Raw genomic sequence first — 13,860 nt, forward strand, 5'->3', positions numbered from 1 at the left:
CTGTAATATGGAGACCAGAACTGAGCAGCATAATGTGTCATTTCCTTCCCCTCCCCGTCTTGTATATCCTAGCCTCTTTCCCGTCTGTCTCTCCAGTGTGGACTGGTTTTGGCTCAAGTCCGACGGAAACGTCATCATAATTTTCAGTCTCCCTAGTGCGGGTTATTTATTTATTACAGTCACGGTATTGGGATTTTTTATTCTTTATAAATGAAGTTGAAGTGTAAGCTAAGGTTATACTAGGACCTCTTTTTTTTTTTTTTTTTTTTTTTTCGCCGGTACTCTCCCGACCCGGGTCTTTTCCAATTATTATTATTATTATAATCAAGGGGAAGCGCTAAACCCGGAGGATTATACAGCGCCTGGGGGGGGGATGTGGAAGGCATTCAGGCTTAATTCGGGGAACTGGAGCACAGATCCAATTTCCTAAATCAAGAGCCCCTCACCAACATCAAGGAACCTTCCTTGAGGGGAGGGTCTTTTCCAAGAGTGGTAACCCGGCCTTGGCTCCCTATCTGGGGAGTGTCTCGAGACCTAAGTCTCCCATGGGAAGAGGTACAAGTACCCCCTCATCTCTGGGACCAAGTGTCCCCAGGCCTAGCCACAGTCCCCGCCCTCACAGGGCTTTGTTATTTATATTTATTTATATGAAACCAATAATTCTATTACTTTTTAATGCAAACACTTATGCACTGTTGTCTTAGCTTTAAATTTCTTCTTACCAGAACTAGATCTTTTCTGCCTTCACTTTGACTTAGATCTACATTATTTAGAATTAGAACCTTGATTTCTTTACATTGAGCTGCTGTTGAGAAAGGGTTCGTGGAGATGTGATGGTTGGAGTTAAACAGTCGTTGGATGTTAACACATACATTAGCATTGTGAGAGGGAGGAGTCCAGCCTGCCTGTTACTGCTTGGTATGTCTACGGGGAACTGAGAGAGAGGACGAGCGCGCAGCACTCACGACGGCATCACGTGACGTCACACATGCTAGTCGCTGAACCTACTGAAAGGGAGCCTAAATATATACATGGATGATACGATCTACAATATACTACACAAGTATAAGTATGGGGAATTCAGTAGCTATACTGACACTGCATCTGTCACTTCCTCGACTACAACTTCAACCCATCCAGGTCATCCTGTAGCCTTCTAGTCTCTACATCAGAAATTATTTGATGGCCTGTATTAGTGTCATCGGCTAATTTGTCACTATTTATTCCCTCATCAATGTCGCTAAGGTGGACTGAACAAGAGTCCCAACACTGACCCCCAGTAGCACACCGTTCGTGACAGGTTTCTATTCCAATTTCTTGCCGTTAATTAATGCAAGCTCTCTGTTGCCTATCGGTCAGCCATGCCTCGACCCAGGAGATAATTTCTCCTATTTCATATGCTGCTACTCTCTTAATCAGTCTCCTGTACAGAACTTTACCAACCACCTTAACCTTAGTCCATATACACAGTATCGTATTTATTGACTTGGTCTATCGTATTTATTGTCTTGAACCCCGTTTGTAAAATCATGCTGAGATTTGTTGATCAAATTATATCTTTCAATGTGGTTTTGAATTACACGAGCAATTGTAGATTCCATCAACTATCCCCACAGTTGAGGTTATGCTCATTGGTCTATAATTTGAAGCTAACGATTTATCTCCCACTCTGTAAATGGGTATTACATTTACCGTTTTACATTGTCTGCATCGCTATTGGGCCGTGCAGACCCCTTGCCTGACGCTCCTCAGTAACCTGACAGCAGTGGTACGAGGAGGTGTTGTGCATTCGCTGTCTGGATGAGGTAGAGTGCGGACGTGCTTTGCACCCCTCTACTGTTTCCCAGAAGAGCTAATCAGTCAACGACATGGCGCCAGGTATTCGCAGGAGAGTGAATACTGTGGGCATTGAACTTATTAGTGGGGCTTTAACACCTACGTCAGTCGATGTGTTATTGCCCAAAATTATACGAGAGACATATGGCATCAGAGACGAGGATTTATATGGAGTGGCACTGAACGGTGTATATCGAATTTTCGTGAAAGTGCTAACTGCTCAAGTATACGAGGCTTTGGTTGATCGTTACCAAGATGTCTGCATTACTGTAACACCGGCAGTGAGGGTCAAGTTGATTGATGTCTCACGACATTATTCGTGGGTTAAGCTCCGCAACGTGCCTTTTGAGGCTGATGAGGTAGATATTCGAAATGTTTTCGAACGTTATGGAACTGTACATCTGGCCCAACCTGGCAAATGGGTAAAAGGTGCTTACACAGGATTTCCTGAGGGTTCTTTTAATCTCAAGATGACGCTTAGGCATCCTATACCCTCGTATGTATATCTCGAAGAGTTTAGAACCCAGGTAATGGTAGCGTATGCGGGGCAGAGGCGTACGTGCCGACTGTGTGGCGAATTTGACCATATGGCGGCAGACTGTGGCAAGCGGAGTATGGCTCCTGGGCCGGCAAGGGGCGGAGCACCTGCGCATGAGCACCCAATGCCTAAGGAAGAACGGGGGCAAGGAGGAGGGCGTGGTCGCATGTGGAGTGAAGAGGTAGTGGCTCCTCCAGTGGAATCGGCAGAAGTGGTGATCCATGACTCACCTGGCCCATCAACAGTGGCTCCTGGGCCGGCAAGGGGCGGAGCACCTGAGCATGAGCACCCAATGCCTAAAGAAGAACGGGTGCAAGGAGGAGGGCGTGGTCGCATGTGGAGTGAAGTGGTGGTGGCTCCTCCTGGGGAATCGGAAGAAGTGGTGATCCATGAATCACCTGGCCCATCAACAGTACAGTTGTCAAGTGAGGAGGTACAGGAGGGCGCAGCAGTGAAGGCTATTGAGGAGGAGTTGGAGACGGTGATACAGGCTATGTTACAGTCTACGGAGGGGGAGAGTTACAGCGAACAAGACCCTGGGATCAGGGTAGAAGGTGTGTGTGGGGAAGGGGAGGAGCAGGTGGCACCTGTGGTGGACAGTGCGAGTGCCATGGAGGGGCATGGAGGCGGATTAAGGGTGGTAGAGGTGGAAGTCCATTGTGCTGGCTCCCAGGACTCAGATATGGAAACTGAGGGAGCTACAAGGAAAAGGGCAGCAGCGTCAGATTCGGACGATGTTCTGACACCGGCACAAAGGCCGGGGAAAAAGACATGGGGTTCTGGTGCCCAGAGTGACTCTGCGAGAGGGCCACAACAGAAGGGGGGGGGGATGGTTGGGAAGGAGGGGGGAAAATGTGGCAAAGGCACAGTCCAGGGGAACAGTCTGAAAGGGAAGAATCTTGACATGAGGCGGGGAAGGAAACCTTAAGCTGGCCTCAGGTGTGTAACAATAAATATTAATGGTCTGTGTGATGGTGTTAAACGGGAGTGCTTCAGGATGTTTTTGAATAGGTATAAGGTTGACGTAGCTTTTGTGCAGGAGCACAATTTTAAGCTTGGTCGTGAATTAGTGGTCCCTGGGTATCAGGCTTATGTGTTGCCGTCTGAGCGTTTAAAAGGAGGAGTGGGTGTGTTGATCAGGGAGGCGGGCCCGTTTGTATTGCATAGGAAAGAGGGGGGGGGAGGGGGGAGAGTATTACGTGTGGAAGGATGGTGGATGGGAGAGAGAGTGGCGTTTGTGTGTGTGTATGCCCCAGCAGAAAGTGACGTGAAAGTGAAGATGGATTTTGTGCAGGAGGAGCTCGTGTATTACCTACGCACGTTACCGTCTGTCGCGATTGTGGGGGGGGATTGGAATTGTGTAATTAAGAAGACAGACGTGGAACCCAGAGGAGCGGGATATTTTTCCTCAGTCTTGGGGGGCCTGCTTAGAGATCTTCAGTTACGTGATGCATTCGGGGGAGGCCTGTGGGAGGTGGAACATACGTTTATAAGAAGGGGATATGCGGCTCGTTTGGACAGGTTATATTTATCTCGGAGGGTTTTGGTAGAGTCTTTTAAAACTATAGAAATGGTGTCTTCCGATCATAGGGCGGTATTAGTGGAGGTGGGATGGGATGCTTTGGCTCGGAGGCAGGGAAGTTATTGGAAACTGAACACGATGGTTTTGGGGGATAGGGAGGGAGTGGAAGCGTTTGCAATATTTTGGGAACAGCTCTGTGCCGACAGAAGAACAGAGGAAGACGTGGTAGGATGGTGGGATAGTGTGGCTAAGTTACGAATACGTCATTTTTATGTGAGGGAGGGCAAACGCATTAATCAATTGAGGTATGGCTTGTCAAATTACTTAGAATCTAGATTACGGAATTGTTACGAGGGGGGGGCGGTGGCCGGGGTGTACCCGGTGGAGGATATACACATGTTGAAGGACAGAATACGGGATTTGCAAGAAGAACGTTTTGCAGCTGTACGGGTACAGGCGGGGTTAGACGAAGTACTCTGGGGTGACAAGCCATCAGCTTGTGTGCTGCGAGGACAGAAGGTACGACAGCGAACGACTACAATACCAGGTTTGCAAGTCATATCTTCTGTGGGGGGTTTTAGAGAGGGTCAGGTATTAAGGGACACCAAGGGGATGAGTGCATATGCAGATAGATGGTTTGAGGAATACGGGAAAAGTAGTGGGGTGGATGGTGAGGTTCTTGGGAAGGTATGTGAGTATGTGCCTTGCAAACTGGGGAGGAGTGATCGGGAGGCACTGGGTGGGGTCATTGAGGAGGGGGAAATATGGAGAGCCCTTATGGACATGAGGAAGGGTAAGGCACCCGGGATCGATGGTTTACCTAGCGAATTTTATGTACAGCACTGGGGTCTGCTTAGGGGTTTCCTAGTAAGGTTAATGAATGCCATGAAAGACGGAGGAAAGATGGGAGAATCTCAGGCAACGGCGGTGGTGGTGTTGGTCCCAAAGGGTAAACAGCAGAGTACCCTTCGGGATTATCGAGCCATTTCATTGCTTTGTGCTGATTATAAATTATTTGCGAAAATTCTTGGGAATCGGCTTAAATGTGTTGTGGGGAGGGTCGTGTTTGAGTCTCAGTTTGGTTTACCTGGTAGGTCAATGAACGTGGGCCACGGGATTATCAAGGGGTTCCTGGAGGACATGGAAAGGGAAAGAGGAGCGTTGGTGGCGTTGGATTGGCAAGGGGCTTATGATAGGGTGGAAAGAAAGGCTTTGAGGGATATTCTCCTACGACAGGGGTTTGGTGAAGAAATAGTGGGGTGGGTGGATACGCTGTACTCAAATGCGAAGGTAAGGGTGCAAATCAATGGGTGTGTGGGGGGGGGTGTCAACATGGAGCGGGGTCTTCGGCAGGGATGTCCTTTATCGCAAATATTGTTTGCATGTGTTCAGGATCCCTTTTATAGGATGGTGGAGGATCGTCTAAGGCCGGGGGGGAGGGAGGGTGAGCTGAAGCCGTGGCCTGGTTTGGTGGGCTATGTTGATGATACCACTATTTTGGCAAGTGAGGAGACACGGTTAGGAATTTTGGGGGAAGTTGTGCACACTTTTGGGAGGGCTACTGGAATGAAGGTAAATCTGGAAAAGTCAATGATCATGGGGCTGGGAGAGTGGACAGAGAGATTAGAGTGGGGATGTGATGTTGTGCAGCGGAGGACCGGGAGTCTGAAAATCTGCGGTGTCATGTATGAGGCTGACCTGAGTGCTGCAAGGGTTAGCAATTCGAATAGGATGGTGGAACAGGTGCAGCGACGGTTGGGAATGCTGCGACCTCACCATTTAACCCTTAGGCAGCGTGTAATTGTCATCAATGTATTACTATATAGTAAAGTCTGGTTTGTTTCGGCTGTGATGCCGTTAACAGGAACGGCGATCACGAGTATTCTTAGAATGGTGTTCAAATTTTTGTGGGGTTCAGGGTGCAACTGGTTGCGAAGGGAGGTAGTGACATTGCCGGTATGTAGGGGAGGGTTGGGTTTGTTGGACTTGAGAAAGCGCGTGAAATGTGTGTTTATTAAGAGGGAAGTGATGAGTGCAGGGGGATGGAGGGAGGGTCAGCTAGATAAGGTACATGCTCACCTGAGGAAATGGTATGGAGGGGCGGAAATGAAGGAATGCGAGACAGTGTTACGCGCCTTAATGTTAGCCAGGGAACCAGGAAAAGTAAAGGTAGGAACTTTGTGTAAATTGTTAGAGAGACATGTAGTGGCGCCGGTTGAAGGGATCTACCCCATGTATGCATGGGATGTAATATGGCGAAGGTTTAGTAAATTAAGGATACGACCTAGGGCGCGTGAGGTTATGTACCGTTTCCTGCATGGGATTTTGCCAACGGGAGCGATGCTCCGAGACAGGAGGGTTATTGAGGATGGGGGGTGTGGCAGATGCAGTGGGGAAGAAACTGCGTATCATGTCGTCTATTTTTGTGAAGGTTTGGAGTGCATCAGGGTATGGATGCGTAAGGTAGTGGTGAGGGTGGGGGGCCAAGGTGTGGCGGTATTGCGAGCGTTGAGTCTTGATATGAGTGGTGTGGAGGAGAGTGTGGTAAGAGGTTTGACATATGTCATCGTGGACTACATATATGTTTTATGGGGTATGAGGGGGAAGGTGGGTGGGGATGTGCTGAGACGGACTTTGGCGGCGACGTTTTATCGAACTTTGTGTCGCAACAGAGACATTTTTGGGAAAAGGTGGGAAGAGTATTTTTCTGAAGGTTATAGAGGACTAACAATAGGGATTTTATTGGCGTTATAAGGGGCTTTAACTGCCGGGGTGAGTGGGTTGGTAAAAAGGGGGGGGGTTCAGGGGATTTCAACGGGCTCACCTCCTTGGGAATGCAGTGATGTGATTGGGTGTGATTGGAGGTACTAGTGTGTGACCAGATGAGAGGTTGTGCAAGATAAGTTTTGCTTAGTTCCCTTGATGGGGAAGGTGGAAGGAGCAGATTAAATATATAACATGTATTAATGTATAATCTATAAATTATATAACGTGTATATTTCTTTGGTAGCGTATTATGTTCCACTTACACTGGTATTGCAATTGAAGTTGAATTCTTGAGAGGGTTTTCCTTTCACTAATTCCTTGAAGCTCTGAGTTATTTTTGTTTTATTGTAACGTGGGCCAGCATCAGTTTTGGTAGTAATTACCTATTATTATTGTTCTTATTTAAGGTATTGTAATTTTGGTAGTCCTGTACCATACATGGTTGTAAATAATGCTTCCTAAAGTGACATGTGTCATAATAATCCTAAATTGAGGATAATTAATGTCATGTTTATTCAGGTTGGTGATAGGGTTAGTTTTCAATGTGTGTGTGTGAGTGGGGGGGGGGATGATGGGTCACCTGTGTTGCAGCAAAGGTTTCTAAATAAGGCATATTGTAGGTCTGGTGTATTTGTTGAGAGTGGTATTATGGGTGATTGTCATTAAGCTTGGAGCATTATTGTGTTGAGGTTGTAATTTTAGGAGTTTTATTAATAGCCATTTTGTGGCCTTTGTTATTATAACTTTATTCCTCCTTAAATTGTGATATGTTATAAAAACTTGTATATAGTAGACTGTCAGATGTTGCCTGGATTGTTTTGTGTTTATATATTGTTTTACTGATGTTGCCCTTGATCATTTTTTTTTATATATGTACCTATTAATATCTGTACATGAAGTTGTTAAATAAAATATAAAAAAAAAAAAACTATCCCCACAGTTGAGGTTATGCTCATTGGTCTATAATTTGAAGCTAACGATTTATCTCCCACTCTGTAAATGGGTATTACATTTACCGTTTTTCATTTTTTCCGGTACAGCACTGTTTGTAGCGATGTGTTATACAGAGATTAACTAATGGATTGCTGTTCCTCCTTTAGAGTCTTTGAAAACAGCTCTTCAAGGACAGGTGACTTGTTCGACGTCAGTCTCTCGAGTTGTTTGACGACAGTGTCACTAGTGATACATATTTCTTTGTCAATAAAAGTAACCTCACAGGGAGATGTGATCATTTAAAATTAAGTCCTATCAGAACTTAACTTTAAATGAGTTCTTACCGATTGACCAGGTTTACCTATTAGGTACGACATATGTATATGAAGTGCCGAATAGGCAAAATTGGTCAATTAGCAAGAATTCATTTAAAGTTAAGTCCTTTCTAAAATTTTCTGTAATACGTTTAAATATATATATATTTCATTTATGTTAATGTAAAAATTAATAATTTCGTACCAAAAGGACCTTAGAAAATTTGCCTAACCTTATTATAACAATCTCAATTTAATTTATCCTAATCCAACTAAATATATTTTAGATAAGTTTACAATAATTTAATGCTGAAACAAACACAATGAAATATATTTTTTTCGTTGGGTTCAGAATGATTTTTGGGAAATTATATTACAGTGTATGCATGTACATACACACAAACAAAATTTAATGAAAACCCACTATAATGAGTGTATTTTATAATATACAAAACAATACAAGATTACTCGATTAAATAAATTTCCTTCCACAATGTATACAATTATGTTCATAGTTAACTATACACTATATACATTCTAGCCTGTACATAATTTGCACGAGCCATTTAACCTCTGTCCTTCTTACAATGTATCCACTATGTTTCACTGCTCGGTCTTACCCGAGTGTTTTTGTTCCCTTGTCATGCCATTCCTCTTTGGGCTTAGCAAGGTACAAAAAAAAAAAAAAATATTTTTACCAGTCAGACACTCACGTGAGACAGCAGTTTCTGTGTCACGTGAACTTCCAGAGATATGCAATAGTTGTTGCTAATTTTTGGTAATTGGTGCTATAAACCAATTTCAATATTTTCGTTGGGAAAACTGCTTATTAAAAGCAGGTTATAATTAGAAATTATTGGACTGCTGAAGCTGTACGTGTGAGTGGAGGAGGATCACTGCGCTGCCAGGCGTATGATGAGAAGTTTATCTAAATCAACTATTATATCAGACACATGGAAGTGTTGTGTATTCTCTGAGAACTTCAAATAATGTATATTTTGTTTTAATCAGCGGAGAATTGCGAGGATTCCGGAATTTGTGAGGCAGTAAACGGCAGTTATGTCATTTATGCATGTTGGTGCGGGAGCCTCTTAGTCCCTGAAACTCTCAGTACATTGGCTGACGTGACCCAGCTAGCATAATGTGGTGTATACGAATACATCTCTTTCGTAGTTCGTAACGATTCGTAGTTTTATAGTGTAATGGGCTGGTAAAATATGGTAAGTACGAGGCCGGAATCTGGACGTCACGAACTAAGTGTTCACGAGAGATATTCGGTAATTAAGACACTTTACCTGAATGATTGTTATGAACGAGTGTTATGCTGTCCATGATTTAATAGTAGTCATTATTGCCACTAAATACAGCATATTAAGACATTAGTACATGATACAGTAGCTAAGGTATATAACATTTTAAACACTAATCTTGTATGTTAATCAGGGTACACAGGTATTAACCAGACATCGTTTGGTTATGCAACACTTTAATCTATTGCGGAAACGTTTCGGCTGGCGAAACGTTTCCACAATAATAAAACCAGAGTGTTGCTCAAGTGTCTCTTTTATCACCTTGTCGGTTTTGTAAGTCATTTATATATTGTTAATTTCGGAAAATAATACGAGAAGGAAATGCATATATACGCTTGGTATATTTATATACATAATTTTTTTTTTTATTTAAAAGAACATTACACATACAATCCTCATATAATCATATACATCATGTATTACATCATGTCATATAAGTGGTAAAACTCAATCTCCCCGTCCACTCTGAAAGTGTACTGGACTCCACCCTGGAGGACTTAACTATACAACTTAATGCTACAAGGAAACATAAAATACCAAGTTCACTGCTAGTCGTCCAGCGCCTTACTGGAGCTACTATACAATATCAGTAATGCCAACAATATCTATAACCCGCAAATTGAAAATATATACATGTGTTGCTGCACTCTAACAGCACCTTTCAAGGCAGGTGAAATTGCCGACCTAGAAAATGTACAGAGAACTTTCACGGCGCGCATAACGGAGATAAAACACCTCAATTACTGGGAGCGCTTGAGGTTTCTAAACCTGTATTCCCTGGAACGCAGGAGGGAGAGATACATGATTATATACACCTGGAAAATCCTAGAGGGACTAGTACCGAACTTGCACACGAAAATCACTCACTACGAAAGCAAAAGACTTGGCAGACGATGCACCATCCCCCCAATGAAAAGCAGGGGTGTCACTAGCACGTTAAGAGACCATACAATAAGTGTCAGGGGCCCGAGACTGTTCAACTGCCTCCCAGCACACATAAGGGGGATTACCAACAGACCCCTGGCAGTCTTCAAGCTGGCACTGGACAAGCACCTAAAGTCAGTTCCTGATCAGCCGGGCTGTGGCTCGTACGTTGGTTTGCGTGCAGCCAGCAGCAACAGCCTGGTTGATCAGGCGCTGATCCACCAGGAGTCCTGGTCACAGACCGGGCCGCGGGGGCGTTGACCCCCGAAACTCTCTCCAGGTAAACAGCTGGAACATTACAGCAGTGCATAACGTACATAATTATGAAGGCTATTTTCTAGTATGATTTATTAACAGAGACAAGTTAATTAGGTTTATTAAAAAATAAACCCAAGTGAACCTCCCACAAAAGTGTCCTAGACACTCCCCTAAAGTGACATAATCATCCCCCATCTATACTAATCAAGCGCCCCTAATTTCAAAACACAACATATCCATAATTTGGTATCATTGCAAGCTTGTTGCAACAAGAATACAATAATATATATGTAAAAAGGAGATGCATACTTATGATGCACATACAACAATAAAATTACAATAGCATAGAACAATCAGGTTTAGTAATGGTTTACTCCACTCAATATCTACCTGCACAATATGGTATACCCATACCCTGGTGTTATATAAACACTCACACCTTCAATAGGCACACAATCCTAACAGTATGATTGAAAGGGTGCACAGCCACGGCAAATCTATCCTCTCAGTGCTTGATTCCTGAAATCGTGAGTGTTGCAGCCAGTACACACACACACACACACACACACACACACACACACACACACACACACACACACACACACACACACACACACACACACACACACACACACACACACAAAATATATATATATATATAAATATAATATATATAAATATAATATAAATATATATATAAATATATATATAAATATATATATAAATATATATATAAATATATATATAAATATATATATATATATATATATATATATATATATATATATATATATATATATATCGTGCCGAATATGTAAAACTGATCAATTAGCAAGAACTCATTTAAAATTAAGTCCTTTCTGAAATTTTCTTTTATACGTTTAAAGATATATTGACTTAAGAAATCGTAATGACACGATTGCAAATAAACCATACCCCCGGCCGGGATTGAACCCGCGGTCATAGTCTCAAAACTCCAGCCCGTCGCGCTAGCCACTAGACCAGCTAGCCACAATAAGATTCATCCAACTAGGTATATTTCTACACCATAGGAAAGTTAGCACAGGCACCTCTGTGACCACAAATGCAAGTTTTTACAGACGAATCTCCAGCTAGCGTGGCCGTGACGAACTCTAGCTCAAGTCCCTTCACTGCCGTCAACATGACTTAAGAAATCGTAATGACACGATTGCAAATAAACCATACCCCCGGCCGGGATTGAACCCGCGGTCATAGTCTCAAAACTCCAGCCCGTCGCGCTAGCCACTAGACCAGCTAGCCACAATGGTGTAGAAATATACCTAGTTGGATGAATCTTATTGTGGCTAGCTGGTCTAGTGGCTAGCGCGACGGGCTGGAGTTTTGAGACTCTATGACCGCGGGTTCAATCCCGGCCGGGGGTATGGTTTATTTGCAATCGTGTCATTACGATTTCTTAAGTCATGTTGACGGCAGTGAAGGGACTTGAGCTAGAGTTCGTCACGGCCACGCTAGCTGGAGATTCGTCTGTAAAAACTTGCATTTGTGGTCACAGAGGTGCCTGTGCTAACTTTCCTATGGTGTAGAAATATACCTAGTTGGATGAATCTTATTGTGGCTAGCTGGTCTAGTGGCTAGCGCGACGGGCTGGAGTTTTGAGACTCTATGACCGCGGGTTCAATCCCGGCCGGGGGTATGGTTTAAAGATATATTTTTTTCATTAATGTTAATGTAAAAAAAATTAATTTTGCACCAAAAGAATCTTAGAAAACTTACCTAACCTTAATGTAACAAGAGCAATTTATTTTAGCCTAACCCAACTAAATATATTTTAGATTCGTTTACAGTAATTTAATACTAAACAAACACAGTGAAATGTATTTTTTCGTTAAGTTCAGAATGATTTTCGCGAAATTATTGCATACACAAATTTTCACTTGTCCTATATGGCAAGATGAGCGTTGCTATTTAAGCCAAGAACGCAAGTTCTGCCTATTCGGCACGACATATATATATATATATATATATATATATATATATATATATATATATATATATATATATATATATATAGATATATATATATATATATACACAGACATCCAAAGCCCCCACCCGCCCTTCCACCCCCCCCCCCCCCAGCATTGTCCCTCGTATAAGTGAATGCCACACAAATATGTTTTGCATTGATTACATAAATACTATTATTAAATATTAAAAACGTGTCCCCCCCCAAAAAAAAAAAAAAAAAAAAAAAGCCTTAACAGATGAACACACCATTCGCCTGTGCGTAAAAGGGAACAGGTATTTTGTTCCAGGTGTTAAACCATACCACTAAACTTCATACCTAAACCACTAACTTTACAATGCAAATATACATGTATGTAGGGTCACAGCTCCCCACAACCAATTTCATTGAACAGCAATTAAATTTAACATGGGTATAAAATTAACACAGTACTTTTTATAAATTTTCACATAAAGTATAAAGCATCACAAGGTCCGTGACATTATATAAACCACCAGAACAGATGCCTAAGTCACCAATCCCTGACAGTGTGTGTAATAATTATCCAGTTACCAAAAAATGTATATATATGACTTGTGGAACTAAACTGAAATCAGGGTGACTCTGGCCGAAAAAGATGAATTAACCCGCAAGGAACACAACCAGGTCACAAATTGATGCCCTCGCATACCCACTCACACATCACATACAACACAACCTCCACAACCTTACCATGCCCACCATTCACTAAAGGAGACCTGCCCCTTGCCCGCCCGCCTGATCCCGGAGGAGTTTCGCCACAGAGAGGTTACGATAACCCTCCGAGAAACTGGACTCCCAACGCCCCCCATATATTAATCTGTTCCTACACATTGTTCTATAGAACCTTGCTGCTAACGCTTTTATCCTCAACTGCCCTTTAATCTCCCTCATTCCCCAAGAAACATGCAAATAATCCGCCATAACATCAAAGCCCTTCCCACTTCTCGTGATACTCCACTGACATCCATCGACAAGGTCCTAAGAAACGACCAACTCCCCCCCCCCCCAACAGCCTGATAACACCCGCCATCCAGACCGTCACCCCCCCAAAGACTGGCAAAAATATACCACATGATAGGCGGTTTCCTCCTCCCCACAGAACAAGCATGTTGCCTCCCTCACCAAGCCCATTTTATGCAACACATGCTTGGATGCTACTACCCCCATGAGGAAACGGTATACCAACTCCCTGACCCTTGCTGGTATCCTAAGCAGCCTGAACTCCCTCCATATCACCTGCCAGTTATACATGGGGTACACGGCAACCCCCTGTAAGACACCCCTTCCCCACACCACACCCACCAACGTTTTAACCCTCAAAATTGAAACCTGTCGCACTGTCAACAAGAACCTCAGCAAATCCTCGCAATTCCTCAAGTCCCTGCCACTCCACCAGTTTCTAGCATCCCTCATCACCCTATCCACCCTAA

General features: G+C 43.3%; 1 protein-coding gene across 6 annotated transcripts in view; it reads left to right on the forward strand.

Moving 5' to 3' along the window:
* Window positions 1-8,995: 8,995 nt before the first annotated feature.
* Window positions 8,996-13,860, forward strand: part of LOC128702637 (5-phosphohydroxy-L-lysine phospho-lyase) — a 140,176-nt gene continuing 135,311 nt past the window's right edge. For 3 of the 6 annotated variants that reach the window (XM_070101882.1, XM_070101876.1, XM_070101879.1), the window contains exon 1: window positions 8,996-9,129. The gene's annotated coding sequence lies outside the window, so the exon portion shown is untranslated. The remainder of the gene's footprint in view (window positions 9,130-13,860) is intronic. The other 3 variants (XM_070101877.1, XM_070101883.1, XM_070101880.1) reach the window with 3 other exon arrangements.

Source organism: Cherax quadricarinatus, chromosome 79, assembly GCF_038502225.1.
Source record: "Cherax quadricarinatus isolate ZL_2023a chromosome 79, ASM3850222v1, whole genome shotgun sequence".
Taxonomy (NCBI): domain Eukaryota; kingdom Metazoa; phylum Arthropoda; class Malacostraca; order Decapoda; family Parastacidae; genus Cherax; species Cherax quadricarinatus.